General features: G+C 35.6%; 1 long non-coding RNA gene across 1 annotated transcript; it reads right to left on the bottom strand.

Moving 5' to 3' along the window:
* Positions 1 to 5,726: 5,726 nt before the first annotated feature.
* On the bottom strand, positions 5,727 to 18,211 carry LOC135698013 (uncharacterized). The gene is made up of 4 exons (XR_010517454.1): positions 18,064 to 18,211; positions 17,761 to 17,812; positions 17,267 to 17,307; positions 5,727 to 7,439 (listed from the first exon to the last, which is right to left on the bottom strand). It is a non-coding gene; the product is annotated as an uncharacterized LOC135698013 (long non-coding RNA).
* Positions 18,212 to 20,047: the final 1,836 nt, after the last annotated feature.

Here is a 20,047-nt window from a genome sequence, read left to right as displayed (position 1 = left end):
TTCCAAATCTCCCTGTTGCGGAGATTAAAGTGCAACCAATCAACGTGATGAAACCAGTGCATTCCGGGATCAGTTGCACCTGGAGCACTTCGATAAGGGCTCTACCAGTGTGGCTGCTATGCGGCAGCTTCACGCGCTGTTCAACATCGTGATTCAGTGGGAGGAGTATCGCCATCGGCACCGTGGCGTGACACAGTGCACTAATTATCTGGCATTTGGACACGGTACGAAGAATTGTCACATGAAGGCTCGCAAGAAGAAACTGAACATAAGTGCGTGAACTGTGATTCCAACCACCTAGGCAGCGATAGGAGATGTTCCAAGCGAGCGGCCTTCATCCAGATCCGACAACAGGCTTCCACGATTAACCAACCCGGTCGCTACCGCAATAATCGTGCTCCTACTGTCAACATGGACACGTTTCCAGTACTACCCCAGGATTACCGTACGCCCGTGCTGTGTCAAGTGAGACAATTCTCTACTCACAAGCGACGAACTACTGATCCTCGTGACTGAGGTGATCATAATATTGCGCACCACCAAGAGTCAAGACACTACCTCAGCAGCTTCGTGCAAAAGTATGGACCATAAAGCCATCAAAATAATCAACTGGAACGCTTGCTCGTTCAAGAGCAGAATCATTGAGTTCGCAGATTTCCTCAATGAAAATAGCATTGACATCGCCTTCATCACCGAAACACACCTGAAGCCGGAGATGAATGTTCCCCTGCCCGATTTTCGGTTCGTAAGGCTAGACCGGACCAGCTCCTGCGGAGGAGGAGTGGCTATCGCATTGAGGAGAAATATTGGCTGTCGACTGCTACCGAGCTTCCAGATGAAGATGATCGAAGCGGTGGGTGTGGAAATCTCCACTCCTGTCGACCCTATTACCATAGAGGTAACTCTAAGACCAGAAGGTCCCGAAGAAACGAGCTCAACTTTTTGGCTCAGCTCTGGTACTATCTTCGTTCCCAAGCTAATCGATTCACCCCTCGAAACATTGGAAAATCCACGAACCCCTCATTTTATCTGTCAAACTTTCATAGCGAATCAAAACAAACATGCGTAGTACTAGAATTTCGACTAGAATAGGGTACGGTAATCGTTTGCTTGGGACCAATAGGCTACTAAAGTGGTGAGCCAATTTAAAATCGTTAGTTTCGTATTGATTGTTGGTATGATGCTGTTGAAACTTAAACTAGACGTTAGCTAGTCCAGCTTCAGCGGTCAGAGGTTCCTCGTAGTTCGGCTGGCTGCTTGCATTTTTGGAGTGCCAGAAACTGCCCAATTCCGTGAATGTTGGAAGTAGCCGAGGAAGTAGCTTCAGTGATTTTCACAAAGGTTTGCAGTGTTCACACACAAAATCCTGAAGTCAAGCGCGTGAAGTGAAACGGAGGAGGTTCACGTAAAGTAATTCAATTTACTGGTGTGATCAGTTACTTGGAATTTCGCTTGATGACTGTTTCAGTAAAATATAAACAGTACTGAAAGCTCGGTGTTCTATTTTACCAGGCTTGACGGAGCCTAACTCGTGAGTTAGAAATAAGTCGAGCGTAGCCTTTTTCTTCAGAGCTTGTGAGTTAAGGGGGGGTAAATGAGAGTGAGGTTTGCTGCAATTCATGTTCATGTTTTCTATCACACGCTCTTACCAACAATCAATACGAAACTATCGATTTGAAATTGGCTCACTACTTGACTAGCCTATTGGTCCCAAGCAAACGATTAACGTATCCCATTCTAGTCGGAACTCTAGTACTACACTATGTGAAATAAGTATGAAAGTTTGACAGATAAAATGAGGGGTTCGTGGATTTTCCCATTTTTCGAGGGGTGCATCGATTAGCTTGGGACCGAAGATAGTACCAGAGCTGAGCCAAAAAGTTGAGCACGTTTCTTCGGGACCTACTTGTCTTAGAGTTACATCTATGCTCTTACTCTCACTCTGGGTGAACTCTGACTTTCTTGCGTCGAATGATGTGTCATCCGGAGCCTCGAAAAGTGCACCTCACGTCAAATAATCCTCTCGCTGAAGTTCACTCTCCCTCCCGAGGAGCTTTTGTTTACTTCTTCCATATTCCTTCCGCCACTCACTCGAGGTGAAGACTGGCTAAACTCGCAGGACAAGAGAGTTTTAAAACCTCCAGTGAGTTTGAGGAGTTTCAGCAAGCCTGTATTTTACTGAGTTTAAGTTATTTGCCGTAAAGATGTTAATTTGCCGTAAATTCAGTAATTGTTATTACTGTATTTAGTAGTTTGTTGAAAAAGCTGCCGAACATCAGTAGTTGTATTTAAAATAACTGTATGCTCGGCAGTTTTTGTGATTTATAGATTGAAAACTGGTAAAAACAATTAACGAACAGGGAATCCGTGATTAAATGTGCAGCTCCTAATTGGTCAATTTTCAATGAAAAAGAGAAGACGAACAGGGGTCACATTGCGCATCTCGAAACGAAACACTTTTTGTACTAACGTTTGTATGAAAAAGTTTTTAGAAACCAGTTGATTAGTCATATCAACCGGTGAACACTCGTGTTTATTTCAGTTACCGTGGGGACGTAATTTGTGATTAGCCCCGGTCCCTTTCAAATTGTATCATTATTTATGTACGGTCCTTATATTTGAAATGACGTTTCCCATTCATCTAGGGATGGCCGATTTTCATTCGAATAATTGATTAATCGATTAACGAACCGAAAAGTAAAATATATGTAATCGGTTATATCGTGCCGATATAAGCATTAACATCTGCATATGATCATCACCACCGATCGTTTCAAACATGTGATGCACTCTCATTGGTTGAAAAATGGCAGCACAGCGAACAAAAAATAATCGATTAGTTGTTAATCCAGTAATTAAAAAATGGGACATCTCTGATTTTGGTGAGTTTGTTTTGATAAAAATGAGCGCAAAATTTCATCTCTACCAAGGGGGCAGCAAAACCACAAAATTACGTTGAATACGGGGGGTATTCATTGGATGAAAGGGACCGTGAAAGAGGACACTAAAATAGAAAGTTTTTCTTCCGACAGTTTCATCTTAGTATTCATCTTTGGTCATATTCTGCGCGCCGTGTGAGGTGAGGTGACCGTGAAGTGATGGTAAAGTGACAATTGTCGCCTCGGGTGAGGAGACTCTGCAATTAACCACTTCATTCGAGCAGCTTAAATGACGTTTACTACCACTCGAACTTTCAAATAAAAAATTATTTTAAGATTTTTTCTTCTAGAACCACGAGAAAAGTAGCCAACATTTGTGCGTTTCATAAAAATATAAATTAGTTAATCCAGCTTTGTGAAAAAAAAAACTGCTTGACAAAGTGGTCAATTGATTTGCACGAAGACTCACCTCATCTGAGGTGACAATTGTCACTTTACCATCACTGCACGGTCACCTCACCTCACACGCCGCGCAAAATAGGTCTAGATATGACCCGGGCAGGACGCTTTGAACTCTTAAGGCCAGGCACCCACTGGTGTGGCGGCAATGTGGCATCTGTAGCATCATAAAACATGTCAATACATCATGTCGAAGTCGTTTTGACATACTAGCAGATACCGCACCTCCACCACATCGTTGGGCACCCGTGTTTAGAGGAATGGAAGACATGTTGTCAAGCGAAGTCTTCATATTTAGCTCCCCTAATAAAATTTGTATAGTTATTTTGCTTAACAACGTGCTCAGGGTGTCTTCCAAACTATTTGTGAAATAGTTCTATCATTTGGGATATCGTTCGGATGCCATTCTCCCCAGTGTAAGCAGGGTGAATGACTGCTACGACTATGACAAAAGCAAACTCACCCGAGAGATTTTTATTTCGTTTTCACTTTCTACCGCTTCTCCCACTTCGCAAACAAATACAGTTTCTGACGTTCGCACCTCCACCAGTCCAACACACCGGAGCGTATAAGTGATCACTAAGGAGAACCGTAGTAGAGAGTTCGTTTGCTTCACCGGGAAGAGTCACCCCGGTGCGCGGTGAAGATTTTGGTTGTTTGATGCATACAAAGATTTTTTAAAGGTTACTTTTTCTATTAACGTACAGTATGCAGTCAATTATTTTAAAATTTGGTAAAATAATAATATACACATTTTGTAAATTCGAATACGGGAAGTGCATCAGCGCATCATTATTGAAATTTACTTCAGTTTAGTCGACAGACAGACATGGGACAGAGATCGATTAGGATCACAGCGGGAGTTCCACAAGACTCCATCCTTGGTCCAACGCTCTGGAACAGGATGTAAAACGGCGTGCTAACGCTGAAGCTGCCCAAATGAGTTGAGATCGTTGGATTTGCGGACGACGTCGTCTTGACGGTAACAGGCGAGACGCTGGAAGAGGTGGAAGTGTTGGCGACCGAGGTGATCCACATGATTAGTAACTGGATGCAAGGAGCGAAGCTGCAGATAGCCCACCACAAAACGGAAGTGCTATTGGCCAGTAGCTCTATAGCGGTACAGCGGGCAGATATCACCGTCAGGGGCACGCCATAACCAACAATCAATACGAAACTAACGATTTTAAATTGGCTCACCACTTTAGTAGCCTATTGGTCCCAAGCAAACGATTAACGTACCCTATTCTAGTTGAAATTCTATTACTACACTATGTTTGTTTTGATTCGCTATGAAAGTTTGACAGATAACATCAGGGGTGTGTGGATTCATGCAGAACATGCAGGGGTGAGTGAAATAGCTTGGGACTGCTTGGGACCGTTGTTCTGGTACTGAGTGAGCCAAAAATAATAATGATTTTCTGCGGGACCCAGTGGTCTTAGAGTTACCTCTATGCCATAACCTCAAAGCGTGTGTTGAAATACCTGGGAGTGATGATCGATGACCGGCTAAACTTCAACAGCCACGTTGAATATACCTGAGAGAAAGCTGTATACGTTGATGTTTTCACTCACTCACGTAAAGTTTTGCCGGAATCTTTGGAGAAACAATAACACCTTTACGCTGCCATCTTTCTCACGGAAGTGAGTGTATAAACAGACGAACAGTGAACAGTGAACTCTCTCACTCTCTCGTGCTGTGTCTAACAATCTCAACAAGCAGAGATTCACCCCAGAGAATGATATCTCTCGCACCCGAGTGAGCAGAATCTCACGAACACTAATACAGAATGCAGCGTGTAAATTCATAGTATTTTGACAGTTCTCACTGCACAAATGCAATTTTTATACAATACTTATGCAGCTGGAGAAAGCAAATCATTGTTTGTCGACACCGAGGGGGGCGACACATCTAAATCTCAAGTTTAGATGCTCAACAAATCTCACACTAGCGAATCAATCTTCGCAAAATCTTCTTTCATTTGTCGCATCTACTTGTATCGCGCATTATCTTCTTGCAGGAAATCTTCAGAATCGTCAACAATCTTCTTTCTATCTACTCAGTGTGCGTGCAGCTAGCCACAGCATGACACAATTTTTTCTGCATCGTAGATAGAGTCGTCCCCCTCGGTCGAAACACATGTTTCACATCTCTTGCATTTTTGATATTGGTGTCCACGGCTACTCTGTGATTCCCCGAATAGAAATTTACATTAGCCCAACGTTTGATTTTGATGTCTACATCAGCATCGAAATCAAATGTATGCCTGATGTCAAACATTAGAAAACATTATGATTTAGTTGTATTTAAGCAACGTAACATGGTGTAAACATCAGAAATTTTGGAACAAAATTTTGCCATTCTAATGTCGGTCTGACGTCAAAAATTTCAATCTCTTGACATTAGAACCAAACGTTTTAAGGATGTTTTCTGATGTACATTACGTTAGAACTAAACGTTGTTCGGATGTTTTTATATGTAAACGTTTTCTGATGTTTTCTAATGTAGATGTTTCCCGATGTTAGAACCAAACGTTTTCGGATGTTCTCGGATGTAAAAAACGTTAGAACTAAACGTTGTTTAAATGTTTTTATATGTAAATGTTTTCTGATGTTTTTTAATGTAGAAGTTTCCTGATGTTAGAACCAAACGTTTTTGGATGTTTTCGGATGTAAAAAACGTTAGAACTAAACGTTGTTCGGATGTTTTTATATGTAAATGTATTCTAATGTTTTCTTATGTAGATGTTTCCCGATGCTAGAACCAAACGTTTTTTGGATGTTTTCGGATGTACACAACGTTAGAACTAAACGTTGTTCGGATGTTTTCAATTGTACTTCCTGTTTGTTGTTCTCTGATGTTTTCAGATGTACAAAACGTTTAAAGTAAACGTTGTTTGAATGTTTTAAAATGTAGATGTTTACTTATGTTTTAAGTAGTATAACCACTAGAATCTTACTTTTCAAATGCTTTCAATTATATTTACAACACATTAGAGTTAGTAACATAATCGTGTAAACACTACACACCATTGTTGTTAGATAACATCATAAAAATGCGTACATAACTGTCAATGCTGAAGCTCCCGTTTCCCACCAGTCAGTTAACTGACCTTAGCTAACCTAATGTCATTGCGGCAACTCTCTATGCGGCAGGGGAACTATGCCATTAGCGCGCTAAGAGTTATTAGACCACTGACATAGGCGCCAATTTGTAGGTGACGAGGCACTTGGTGACATTACAGCGAGCTTGACGATTGTTGCAGCATTTTTTAATCAAACTAACAGTTAAGGTGTGTAGTGTTTACAAGATCATGTTTCTAGCACTAATGCTTTGTACAATTGAAAGCATTGGAAAAGTTAATTCTCATGTTTTGCACAATCAGAAAACATAAAATTGTACAAAAAAAATCATCCATTCTGGTAGACTATCTCTTAAATGCATACAGAATAGCCATTGCGTAAGCTCCCGTTTCCCACCAGTCAGTTAACTGACCTTAGCTAACCTAATGTCATTGTGGTAACTCTCTATGCGGCAGGGGAACTATGCCATTAGCGCGCTAAGAGTTATTAGACCACTGACATAGGCGCCAATTTGTAGGTGACGAGGCACTAGGTGACGTTACAGCGAGCTTGACGATTGTTGTATCATTTTTGAACGAACTACCAGACAAAGATGCCTAGTGTTTACATAATCAAGTTTCCAAATCTACAGGGCCACCCACATTAGATCCGGATCTGGAGCGATGCAGCAAAGTGACAGCTAAATATATTGTCTAACTATAAAATTTACGACAACGCAACGCAAGCAGATCTAATGTGGGTTACCCTTAAGGCCTGTGGAAGAGTGAAAACTGGTGGCCGCGTGAAACTTTAGGGAAATTCCCCAATAATTTGCAAAATTTAGCAAAACACAAATGCTCCGTCCATGTGTCGAACCACAAACGAAACTCGTCAGTTGGTGGGGATTGATGACTTCCTTGGTTGCTTTGGTGGTGTCATGCCTTCCTTCGAAAAGAAGCACAGCCGTGGATCCTGGCCCTTGAGTTGATGAGTCCAGGTCTAGGTGTTCAATTGCCTCCCTAGCGTAAGTGGTTGCCACTCGGTTGCAGAACATAGAACGATAGAAAATAAACAAGAAAACAAAGCCAAATTGAAGATTAATCCAGGGATTTTGCAATAAATATTTAGATGAGCTAAGACTAGAGAATGCTAGAGAAACTGAAAGACTATCAAAGCAAACTATGCACCTAGATCCAAATCTTTTCAGAAAACTTATCAATACGCATAGTTTGAACCGATGTATAAACATCATGCAGACATTGTTGTCTTTGAAATGTCTACGAGCCAGGTAAATGGCCGAACCCAATGACACCAGGACAGCGGCATAGCGGTATAGGGGTAAATGTACATTTTAAGGTTAGTTAGAAGAACTACTAGAACTTCAGGGTAGTTCCATAGAGGTAACTCTAAGACCACTGGGTCCCGAAGAAAATCATTATTATTTTTGGCTCACTCAGTACCAGAACAACGGTCCCAAGCAGTCCCAAGCTATTTCACTCACCCCTGCATGTTCTGCATGAATCCATACACCCCTGATGTTATCTGTCAAACTTTCATAGCGAATCAAAACAAACATAGTGTAGTAATAGAATTTCAACTAGAATAGGGTACGTTAATCGTTTGCTTGGGACCAATAGGCTACTAAAGTGGTGAGCCAATTTAAAATCGTTAGTTTCGTATTGATTGTTGGTAGTTCTATAAACATCAGAAAAATACCAGATTTAATTTAATTTAAGTTAATAATTATTCTGAAGACCTACAACTGAACAGAAATTCAAACGATGTCCTTTTGATATTCTTTGAAAAGTTTAAATTGATCAGGTATTATTCTGAGAACCTACAACTGATCAATAAATCAATCGAAACTTTTCGGATATTACTACAAGAGATCAAAATAAGCAGGAATTGTTTTGAAGACCTACAACTGATCAGAAATTCAAATAAAGTAATTTAGAAAATATTCGAAGTGGTCAGGTTGATAAGGATTAGAAATTAAAATCTTGAGATATTTTTCGAAGAGGTCAAGTTGATCAGGAATTATTCTGAGGACCAACATCTGATAAAAAATCGAATTGAAGTCGTTTGAAAATTTCTTCAGAACGTAGAATAATCGGAAATTGTTATGAAGATCTTACTACACCGAAGGTCGTAGATCTTCAGAGAAACTAGCAGAACTTTAGGGAAATTAAAAAAAAAAACTTCAGAGAAGTTTTAAAAAACTGAAATCTTTAGAGAAATCAAAAGAAAATCAGGGAAGTTCGTAGATCTTCTGAGTAATTTACAGCACTACAGTAATGTTTGTCGTCGTTTCGAGAAATAACCCCTTCTTTATGGATGTTCACAGATCTTCAGGGAAGTTTGAAGATCTTCAGAGAAATTAACAGAACTACAGTGATGTTCGTAAATTTAAAGATAATTTTTTAGTTCCTAAGGGAAATTTATAGAACAGAATTTCAGAGAAGTTCGCAGAACTTTAGATAAACTCACAGAACTTCAGGGAAGATCACATAAATTTAAAGATCCTCGTACATCTAAGAGTTATTTTCAGTACTTCAGGCAGTTCACAGAGCTTTAGGCAAATTGGCAGAACGTCAGGGAAAAATACTGAATTTCAGGGAAGATTGTTGATCCTCAGAGAAATTTGCAGAACTTAAAGGAGGTCTTCAGATAAATTTTTATTGCTTCAGAAAAAAATTGCAGAAATTCAGGAAAGTTTTGTAGACTTTTAGAGAAATTTTTAATATTTTAATGCTTCAGGGTAGTTCGAAGATCTTCAGAGAAATTCACAGACCTTCAGGGAGTACACAGAACTTCAGGGAAGTTCGAAGATCGTCTAAGTAATTTGCAGATTTTTAGGAAAATTTAACATAACTTTTACTTAACTTTAACTAAACTTTAACATAACCTTAACTTAATTTTAACTGAAATTTATTATAATTTAAATTTTAACATAACTTTAACCTAACATCAACTAACCATATCTTTAACTTCACTTTAGCTTTAACATAAATTTAACTAAACTTTAACATAACCTTAACGTAATTTTAACTTAAATTTAACATAACTTTAATCTAACATTAACTGAACTTTAACTTAACTTAAGCATTAACATAACTCTAAATTAATTTTAACATAACTTTAACTTAATTTTAACTTAGCTTTCACATAACTTTACCTTGAACATTACTTCAACTTTAACTTCCCGAAAAAAAAATTACAGTGAAATTTTCAGTGGAAACAATGCTCTAACATTCATATTTATTGTCGACAATAAAAATGATTGTTATAATGTTGTACTCTTCCGAAAACGGCAAAACTGCTACCTAGCTGTACAATGAATGTACATAATAAAATGTTGTTACAATGATTTTTATCGTATTTTTCATTTATTTTATTGTTAACATGATTCGATCATGAACAATAATGAACAACTCTATTACAATAAAAATTGTTGTTACATTAAATATTGGTGTATTTTCATTGTGGGTTACTTCACGAACAATAAAAATAAATCTGATTGAAGCATGCGGACTATGAGAGGGTCAGCAACACTGCCAATGTAACTAAGATAGGCGCTGCTCGTATGGCTCTGGCTTTGACAGTTCGTTTGGCTCAAAATCAGGCAGTCCGCGTCCGCTCATATCTTATCACCTTTTCCGTGCAGTCAACCCTAATAAAAATTGTATGGTTAATTTGCTTAACGACGTGTTCTGGGTATCATCCAAACCATTTGTGAAATAGTTCAATGATTTGGGTTATCGTTCGTTTATGGTTATTTTTTATTAGGGAATAATCATACAATAATAATAAAAAACTCCACCACTTGAAGATGTCAGAAAGGAACTCTCAGGTGGAACGAGGGGGACGACTCTATCTACGATGCAGAAAAGATTGTGTTTTACTGTGGCTAGCTGCACGCACGCTGAGTAGATAGAAGGAAGATTTATGTCGATTTTGAAGATTTCCTGCAAAAAGATGAAGCACGATGCAAGTAGATGGGAAAAATGAAAGATGATTTTTCGAAGATTGATTCGCTAGTATAAGATTTTTTGATCATCTAGAATTGAGATTTAGATGTGTCGCCCCCCTCGAGGTGGAAGCATATTTCATGGGCGATTCTCTCCAGTCGAATGCATTAACTTATCAACGGCGCTCAACCCCCAAGGAGACGTGACCTAGGGATATCGAGCGCAGGGGAGTTGGCATGTATTTCTCACAAGTTCCGGATCGAATCTCGATCCATAACCAGTAAAAAAAAAGGACCACCCATAACAGACATGCCACCCCCTTCCCTTCCCGGGGCAATGTTTTATTTTGTCGATTTATTTTTAAAATCGATAAAGTAGATCTGTCAAGCCAACACATACACTCTAAAGTACACTGTTATTTTTTTAATCAATAAATTCGCCAACCAACAGTAAAATAACAATAATATATTATGTTATTGAAAAAAAAATTATATGGGAAAATCACGAAAATTTCATTGTTAAGATACTTAACAACCCCCCTTTTTTATTGTAAATTTTCCATTTACCATGAAATTTACTGTTTTGTACAACATAAATCAAGGTAAATTTATTGTAGACGTAACAATATAAATCATTGTTAAAACAATAATTTTCGTCTTATTGTTACATTGTTTTTTAATGTATTTTTGTTGTTATTTTTTTTCGGGTTAACTTGAGCATAACATAACATAACTTTAACTTATCTGTAACATAACTTTAAGATAACGTTAACGTTAACTTAACTTAACTTAGCATTAACTTTAACTTAGCGTTAACTTAACTTTAACTTATCTTTAACTTAATCTTAACTTAACTTTAATTTAACTTTATCATAACTTAACCTTAACTTTAACTCATCTTTAACTTAACTTTAACTTCTCTTTAACTAAACTTAACCTTTTTTTACTTAACTTTAACATAACATTAATTTAATTTTAACTTAACTTTAACATAACTTTAACATAACTTTAACATAACTTTAACCTAACATTAACTTAACTTTAAATTAACTTTAGCATTAATATAACTCTCACATAATTTTGACATAACTTTAACTTAATTTTAACTTAGCTTTCGCATAGCTTAACCTTGAACATTACTTTAATTTTAAAATCATTTTAATTTTAACTTCACTCTAACGTAATTTTAACTTATCTGTAACATAACTTTAAGATAACGTTAACGTTAACTTAACTTAACTTAGCATTAACTTTAACTTAACTTTAACTTAGCGTTAACTTAACTTTAACTTATCTTTAATTTAACCTTAACTTAACTTTAATTTAACTTTATCATAACTTAACCTTAACTTTAACTCATCTTTAACTTAACTTTAACTTCTCTTTAACTAAACTTAACCTTTTTTTACTTAACTTTAACATAACATTAATTTAATTTTAACTTATCTTTAACATAACTTTAACATAACTTTAACCTAACATTAACTTAACTTTAAATTAACTTTAGCATTAATATAACTCTCACATAATTTTGACATAACTTTAACTTAATTTTAACTTAGCTTTCGCATAGCTTAACCTTGAACATTACTTTAATTTTAAAATCATTTTAATTTTAACTTCACTCTAACGTAATTTTAACTTTACTTTAACTTAACTTTAACAAACTTTAACTTATTTTTAACTTTAACATAACTTTAACCAAATTTTAACTTAACTTAAACGTTGTTGTTAACTAAATTTTAACTTAAATTTAACATAACTTTAATTTAACTTTAATGTAATATTAACTTAACACATCTTTAACTTGACTTTAACTTTATAATAACTTTAACTTAACTTTAACATAACTTTAACTGAACTTGAACTAAACTTTAACATAACCTTCAATTAATTTTAACTTAAATTTAACAGAACTTTAACCTAACATTAACTTAACTTTAATTAACTTTAAATTTTATCTTAAATTTAAAATAAGTTTACCATTAACATAACTTGAACTTAACTATAACCTAACATGAACTAAACAGATCTTTAACTTAACTTAAACTTTATAATAACTTTAACTTATCATTAACATAACTTTAACTTAACTTGAACTAAAGTTTAACAAAACCTTAAATTAATTTTGACTTAAATTTAACATAACTTTAACCTAACATTAACTGAACTATAACTTAACTTTAAATTTAATCTTAAATTTAAAATAACTTTAACATTAACATAACTTGAACTTAACCTAACATAAACTTAACATATCTCTAACTTAACTTTAATTAAACTTTAACATAACCTTTACGTAATTTTAACCGAGGGGGGCGACACATCTGAATCTCAATTCTAGATGCTCAAAAAATCTCACACTAGCGAATCAATCTTCGAAAAATCATCTTTCATTTCTCGCATCTATTTGCATCGTGCTTCATCTTTTTGCAGGAAATCTTCAAAATCGACATAAATCTTCCTTCTATCTACTCAGCGTGCGTACAGCTAGCCACAGCAAAACACAATCTTTTCTGCATCGTAGATAGAGTCGCCCCCCTCGATTTTAACTTAAATTCAACATATCTTTATCCTAACATTAACTGAACTTTAACTTAACTTAAGCATAAACATAACTCTAATTTAATTTTGACATAACTTTAACTTAATTTTAACTTAGCTTTCACCTAACTTTACCTTGAACATTACGTTAACTTCAAAATTATTTTAACTTTAACTTTAACTTAAACTTAACTTTAAGTTAACTTCTACTTAACATAACATAACATAACGTTAACTTAACTTTAACGTAACTTTAACTTAACGTTAATTTAACTTCAACTTAACTTTAACTTACCTATCACAGAACTTTAACTTTAGTTTAACATAACTTTAACTTTAAAATAACTTAAACTTAACTTTAACAAAAAATTAACTTTAAAATAACTTAAACTTAACTTTAACTTTAAAATAACTTTAACTTAACAATCTTTGTACAATTTCACTGGTTTAGATCAATCACGGAGTGCAACTATCGATACGTGCAGTCAGACTAAGCTAAGCTAAGCTAAGCTAAAATAACTTTAACTTAACAATAACTTAAACTTAACTTTAACTTTACTTTAACATAATATTAGCAAAACTTTAACTTAAATTTAATCAAATATAACATAAATTTAATTTATTTTTTGCTTAACTTTACCTTACCTATAACATAACTTTAAATAAAGATTACCATAACATTAACTAAGCTCTAACATAACTTTAACTTTAAAATTACTTTAACTTAACTTTGACACAAGTTTAACGTAACTTTAACTTATCTTTAACATTAATTTAACTTAACTTTACTATAAAATAACTTGAACTTAACTTTAAATTTAAAATAACTAAAACTTAACTTTAACTTTAAAATAACTTTAACTTAACCTAAACTTTACTTGAACCTAACTTTAACAAAACTTTAACCTAAATTTTACCAAATCTAACATAAATTTAATTTCTTTTTAGCATAACTTTAATTTTAAGATAGCTTTAACTTACCTATAACACAACTTTATCTTAATTTTAACATAACTTTAACTTTAAAATTACTTTAACATACCTTTAACATAACTTCAACTTAACTTTAACTTACCTTCAGCATAACTTTAACTTAACTTAAACTTTAAAATAACTTAAACTTAACTTTAACTCTAAAATAATCTAGACTTAACTTTAACTTAAAAATAACTTAAACTTTACTTTAACTTTAAATTAACTTAAACTTAACGTTAACTTTACTTGAACATAATTTTAGCAAAACCTAAATTTTACCAAATTTAACATAAATTTAATTTATTTTTAGCATAACTTTAACTTAGCATTAACTTACGTATAACACAAATTTAACTTAAGTTTAACATAACTTTAACTTAGCTTTAACTTACCTTTAACATAACTTTAACTTACCTCTAACAAAACTTTCACTTACCTTTAATTGTAATTGTAATTGTTCAGTGCATAGGCTGTGCCTTCCGCTAAGAAGGCTTATCTAGGGACCAACCCCCTAGTCTATACACCTACTGTCCTTCCCGTTGCACTCGTCAGCTCGTGCGATACTCTAGACACACATGGGTGGTCGTATCCGGGTCCTCCCCTGGGTAGGCTCGTGTCCGTCCAGGTTCTGGTACATTAACTTATCTATATGCATGGTAATTATACTTTTAAAACTCACCTTTTGATTATAATGTCGAAAATGCTGAAACTAAATAAAGGTTAGCGATCCATATAAGGTGTGTGCTGCGACGGAGTAGTAATTGAAGGAAATGAGGTTCTGATGTGAAGTATAGGTAATTCTAAAATAGGTAAATCAATTAATCATTAGCTGCAAACAGTTACTAATAAATGGGTACGATAAATCACTCATCAATGACTATTGCCACTCCCACTGACAAATGGGCAAAACCTTAATCATAAATGGATATTCGATTCCTACCGTGTATTTAAAGTAAAGTTAGGATCTTATCAAGCAAGCACACACCTTTTACGATTCTTATCCTACTTACGGTTTCCTGCACATACAACTTTTCCTGGATACAAGCTTCGTCCAGTATACATTGGCTGTCTCCAACCGGCATGATCCTTTCTGTCTGCTTCCTCTTGCCGGTGCAAGTTTAATTCTTCTTTTCTTGTTCGTTTCTGGTTTCTGGTCGTGTTCCCATTTGTCCTCAGGCAGTTAATATTAGTACATGATAGGAAGAAAGAAAGAAATAGAACAAGTTAAGTGTGAGCCGCATGCATTGGTTACTTATTTGGGTCATGGTGTTGTCTTCCCTATTTATTTGCCCTAGTCGCTCTCATATCGAACGTTTAACTCTGGATCAACAATAGAAAAGGGCCCATCAGCATTTGTAAACAAACCGCTCCAAAGCCCCCCACTCACAAAGCGAAGGCCACCCACGCAAACCAACACCATCATCGGATAGGGAAAACTTCCACCTACACGAAGATGGTGTTGGTCTGCGTGAGCAGCCCCCGATCTGTGAGGAATGGGCTTTGGACGGTTTGCCCACAAAAACCGATGGGCCCCCTTCCATTGTTGATCCAGAACTCACCCCCTTCCCTCACACTATTATGGTCGGAAAAGAGAACCCATATTTAGGAATCTATCGCGAACTGCGATGCAGAAGATATTAATAGCAAACTAATCTGGAACTGGTCTAAGACATATGACCCAGTGAGCATTGACACCTCACACTGTTGTGAATGAGCACGGACGCGAGATTTACTAGAGTATTAAATGCAAAACGCAAATTCAAAATAAAACTTGACAAGACATCGTCAATCCCCTTATTCTTGGGCAGGGTCTGACGATGTGAATCTGATTTTGATCAGTGAACGGGCCCCATATGGTACATTTTCTCACTATGAACCTGTCATTTCCAGCCTATCTGAACTATTTAATAAATGGAAACCATAACATGGGTTACGCTTCCCCTAAGCGGGCCCTCCGCATCCTATCTCTGTCTTATCTCAAATGCCAATGGTTTGAATGTATCAATATATACATTGGAAATGACGTTCAATCAAATAAACCCATACCCCACTCACTTCGCCAGGCTTCAGAATCGTCCAGTGGGCAGTGCGCTCTACACTCCAAGTTCCCTTTATTTCAAATTCACCCTAAATTTGATATTTTACCCCTTTGAGTGTTGATTAATCACAATGAAACATTGTGACAGAGCACGGACTTGAGGTTACTAGAGTATTAAATAATCTAGGTCCTATTTAGGATTATATCTGAAAAATCCAAATTTGGCCAACGCCCACCAACAAAACTTTCACTTACCTTTAAATTACCTTTAAATTAACTTTAACATCCCGCATAAACAATAACCATAAGAAGCGCCTAACCACCAATTCGGGATATCATCCCAACTTTATGCGGTATGGTCGTACCATCTATGACATCGTTAGTGTATGGTATCCGTTTATTAGGGATAACTTTAACTTAAGTTTAACAAAACTTTATCTTTCCTTTAAAATAACTATAACATAACTTTTTCTCTTACATAACTTTAACTTAACTTTAAACTTACTTTAACATAAATTTCACAAAACTTTAAATTAACTTTAACTCTACCTTAACATAAGTTAAACTTAATTATAACTTAACTTTAACTTTAACATAACTTGAACTTAACTTTATCTTACACATAACTTTAACTTTACTTTATCTTAACTTAAACATAACTTTAACTTAACTTAAACGTAACCTTAACTTAACTCTAACTTACCTTTAACGTAACTTTAAATAAATTTTAACTTTTACTTTAACATAAGTTTATCTTACCATCAACATAACTTTTACTTTAACATAATTTTAACTTAAATTTAGTTGTTACATACTTAATTTAACTTAACTTTAAATTTTACTTAACTATAATAAAACTTTAACTTAAACATAAACATCGGGATCCGGTATCGGAATGCGTTACATCAGTAAGGATGCTTAACTCAGCCGGATTCCTCCTGCGGATCAATTTTGGAAAATAGTTACATCAAAATTGATCCGTTGGAGGAATCCGGATGAGTTAATCATCCTTGTTGATGCTTTGCATCAGTCAATTAAATCCGCCGGATTCCTCCAGCGGATCAATTTTTGGAAAATAGTTACATCAAAATTGATCCGTTGGAGGAATCCGGATGAGTTAATCATCCTTGTTGATGCTTTGCATCAGTCAATTAAATCCGCCGGATTCCTCCAGCGGATCAATTTTTGGAAAAAAAAAATACATCAAAATTGATCCGCTGGAGGAATCCGGATGAGTTAAACATCCTTACAATAAGGATGCTTAACTCAGCCAGATTCCTCCAGCGGATCAATTTAAAAAAAAAAATAATTACACTTAATAACAAATTGTTCAATACTTACCTCTATTCCCGAACACCTCCGGAATTATTGGAAGCAGGCGGCTGAAAAAAAAAACAATTACAAAATAATCAAAATTTTGGATCTGTTTGTTAGAATTTGTAATTATTTTTCAAAATTGATCCGCTGGAGGAATCCGGATGAGTTAAACATCCTTGTTGATGCGTTGCATCAGCAAGGATGCTTAACTCAGCCGGATTCCTCCAGCGGATCAATTTTGGAAAATAGTAACATCAAAATTGATCCGTTGGAGGAATCCGGATGAGTTAATCATCCTTGTTGACGCTTTGCATCAGTCAATGAAATCCGTCGGATTCCTCCAGCGGATCAATTTTTGGAAAAAAGTTACATCAAAATTGATCCGCTGGAGGAATCCGGATGAGTTAAACATCCTTTTTAATGCGTTGCATCAGTAAGGATGCTTAACTCAGTCAGATTCCTCCAGCGGATCAATTTTTAAAAATAATTACACTTAATAAAAACTGTTTAACACCTACCTCTATTCAATTTCCGTACACGTCCCAATCCGGAATTATTGGAAGCAGCCGGCTGAAAAAAAAAAATACAAATTAATCAAAATTTTGGATGTTTGTTAGAATTTGTCATTATTTTTCAAAATTGATCCGCTGGAGGAATCCTGATGAGTTAAACATCCTTGTTGATGCGTTGCATCAGCAAGGATGCTTATCTCAACCGGATCAATTTTTGAAAATAATTACATCAAAATTGACCCGCTTGAGAAATCCGGATGAGAAATTACAAATAATAACACTAAATATAACAAATATTTGAATACTTACTGTTAAAGTTGCTACTTTCCTTCGCGGCTCGGGTGAAGGAATTTGCGGTGCGCTCCGTGCACTCAGCCATCTTGTCTAGTTTGTTTATAAACAAACCAGACAAGATGGCTGAGCGCACGACAAAAAAAAAACACACCAATTTAAAAACGTCAGTCTTTAAGTCGCCCAATGTCAAATGACGTCACTTTGTCGCCGGCAATTCGTGTGTAAAGCCCTACTGTAGGGCTTTATTCGTGTGGGGTGCTGTATTCGTACACGGTAAGAAAAAAGTACCCAACGGCCAGTTCACTTTTACCTACTTTTGACTAGTTTGTCTCCTTTTCTCCTTCTAATGTTGTCAAAAACGGAGGAGCAAAACCACCCAACAGGGGTAGTAAGTGTATTCGTATACACGGATGCGGTATACACGCTAACTTGAAAGTACTCATTAATGAGTAAAAAAAGACCCATTTTGAAGAAAAGTGGTTTAACTCATTGATGATTAAACAATTTTACCCATTAATGAGTATCTGTTACCCATTAATGATTAACAATTACTCATAATGGGTAACAGATACTCATTAATGGGTAAAAATTTACTCATTTAATGAGTTAAGCCACTTTTCTTCAAAATGGGTCTTTTTCAACCATTAATAGGTACTTTCAAGTTAGCGTGTACAGCACACTATAGCCGACGTTATGTTTAACGTACAGAACAAGAGTAAAATCGGTTTTCAATTGAAACGATAATAATCAATTAAAACACTAATTAACTCTTGCACTGTAACGTCACCAGGGCATTGTTTTACATACAAATAAACATTGCCCACAGGGCATGCCAAAACTTCTTTCCCACTGCGAAAAAAAAAACTGTACACGGCCAATGAGATCAACGCAAATTTGAGTACAGTGTACTCAATATCGAAAAAAGTGCAGGATGAGTAAATTTGCCGCATGTTTTCCTGTGGAAAACCTCAAAAATCTGCCCTAAAATAAGGAAAATTTACGAGAATCCAGAGAATCCAATCTTTGCTTTTCTCATATTCGGAACATGAGGGAAATTAATTCAAAACTGAGTTCCTGCACTTTTTGCGATTTATGAGTGAACTAACCTTAAATTTGGGTCGTTCTCATTCGCCGTGTAGTGCTGACTCAGGAAAAACAAACTTTGCATGCGGCGAGAGACCGAGGGACAACAATTTACATCGTTATGAACTTTGATTCTAATGTAACGTTTGGTTCTGTTGTCATTTTCACGGAACCAAATTTTCTTCATTTAAGTTAAAAATATATATGTTTATTAAATAAAAATATGAATAGTTCAAAGTAAATTAAAAACATGTTTTCAACAAAAATATGTATGTTTAAATTAAATTCAAAAGCATGTTTATTTCAACAATACATAATCTGGGTAATCAATTTTTAGCGTGTCCTTTTTTCCTTCTTGTTTACATTCGGCAAACTTAACCGAAAACGGCCTGCAAGCGGCGAAACCAAAGTAGAGGGTCCGGAAACCAACGCAAGCAAGTGCTCCAAGCTCGACAAAACCGGTGGAACATCACAATATTAACGTCAATCCGTCGTTTCTGATGCTGATCCCCATATCATCCTCACCCCCCACCCGACGTCGAAAGAAAAGCAGATCATCCCCGAACACTAAACTTAGAAAGAGGCCGGTATGAGGACCAGCGTCAGAAACGAAAAATGACGCTAATATCACAAAGTTTCACCGGTTTTACTGAACTGGATCTGATCGGACACCCACCCCGACGGCCCCCCGGATCCAAACATCCACAGACTTTCCATAATAGCAGAAATTTCTATTTATTTGCTATCAATTTTATTTTGATTTATTCAGCATTCAAATGCCAAATAATTTCAAAATATGTTTGTTTATTTTAAACATGAAAAGCATGTTTAAAATAAACATATTAATTTTTGATCGCATATAGTTTTCAAATAAATCAAAAATATTCACGTTTATTTTCAACACGAATATTTTTAA

This window comes from Ochlerotatus camptorhynchus, unplaced genomic scaffold (genome assembly GCF_037179485.1).
Source record: "Ochlerotatus camptorhynchus isolate MF236.1 unplaced genomic scaffold, CSIRO-AGI_Acam_v1.1 ptg000008l, whole genome shotgun sequence".
In the NCBI taxonomy this organism is placed as follows: domain Eukaryota; kingdom Metazoa; phylum Arthropoda; class Insecta; order Diptera; family Culicidae; genus Ochlerotatus; species Ochlerotatus camptorhynchus.
The sequence above is the reverse complement of the archived record's forward strand: the minus strand, read 5'-3'. Positions and strand labels throughout refer to the sequence as shown.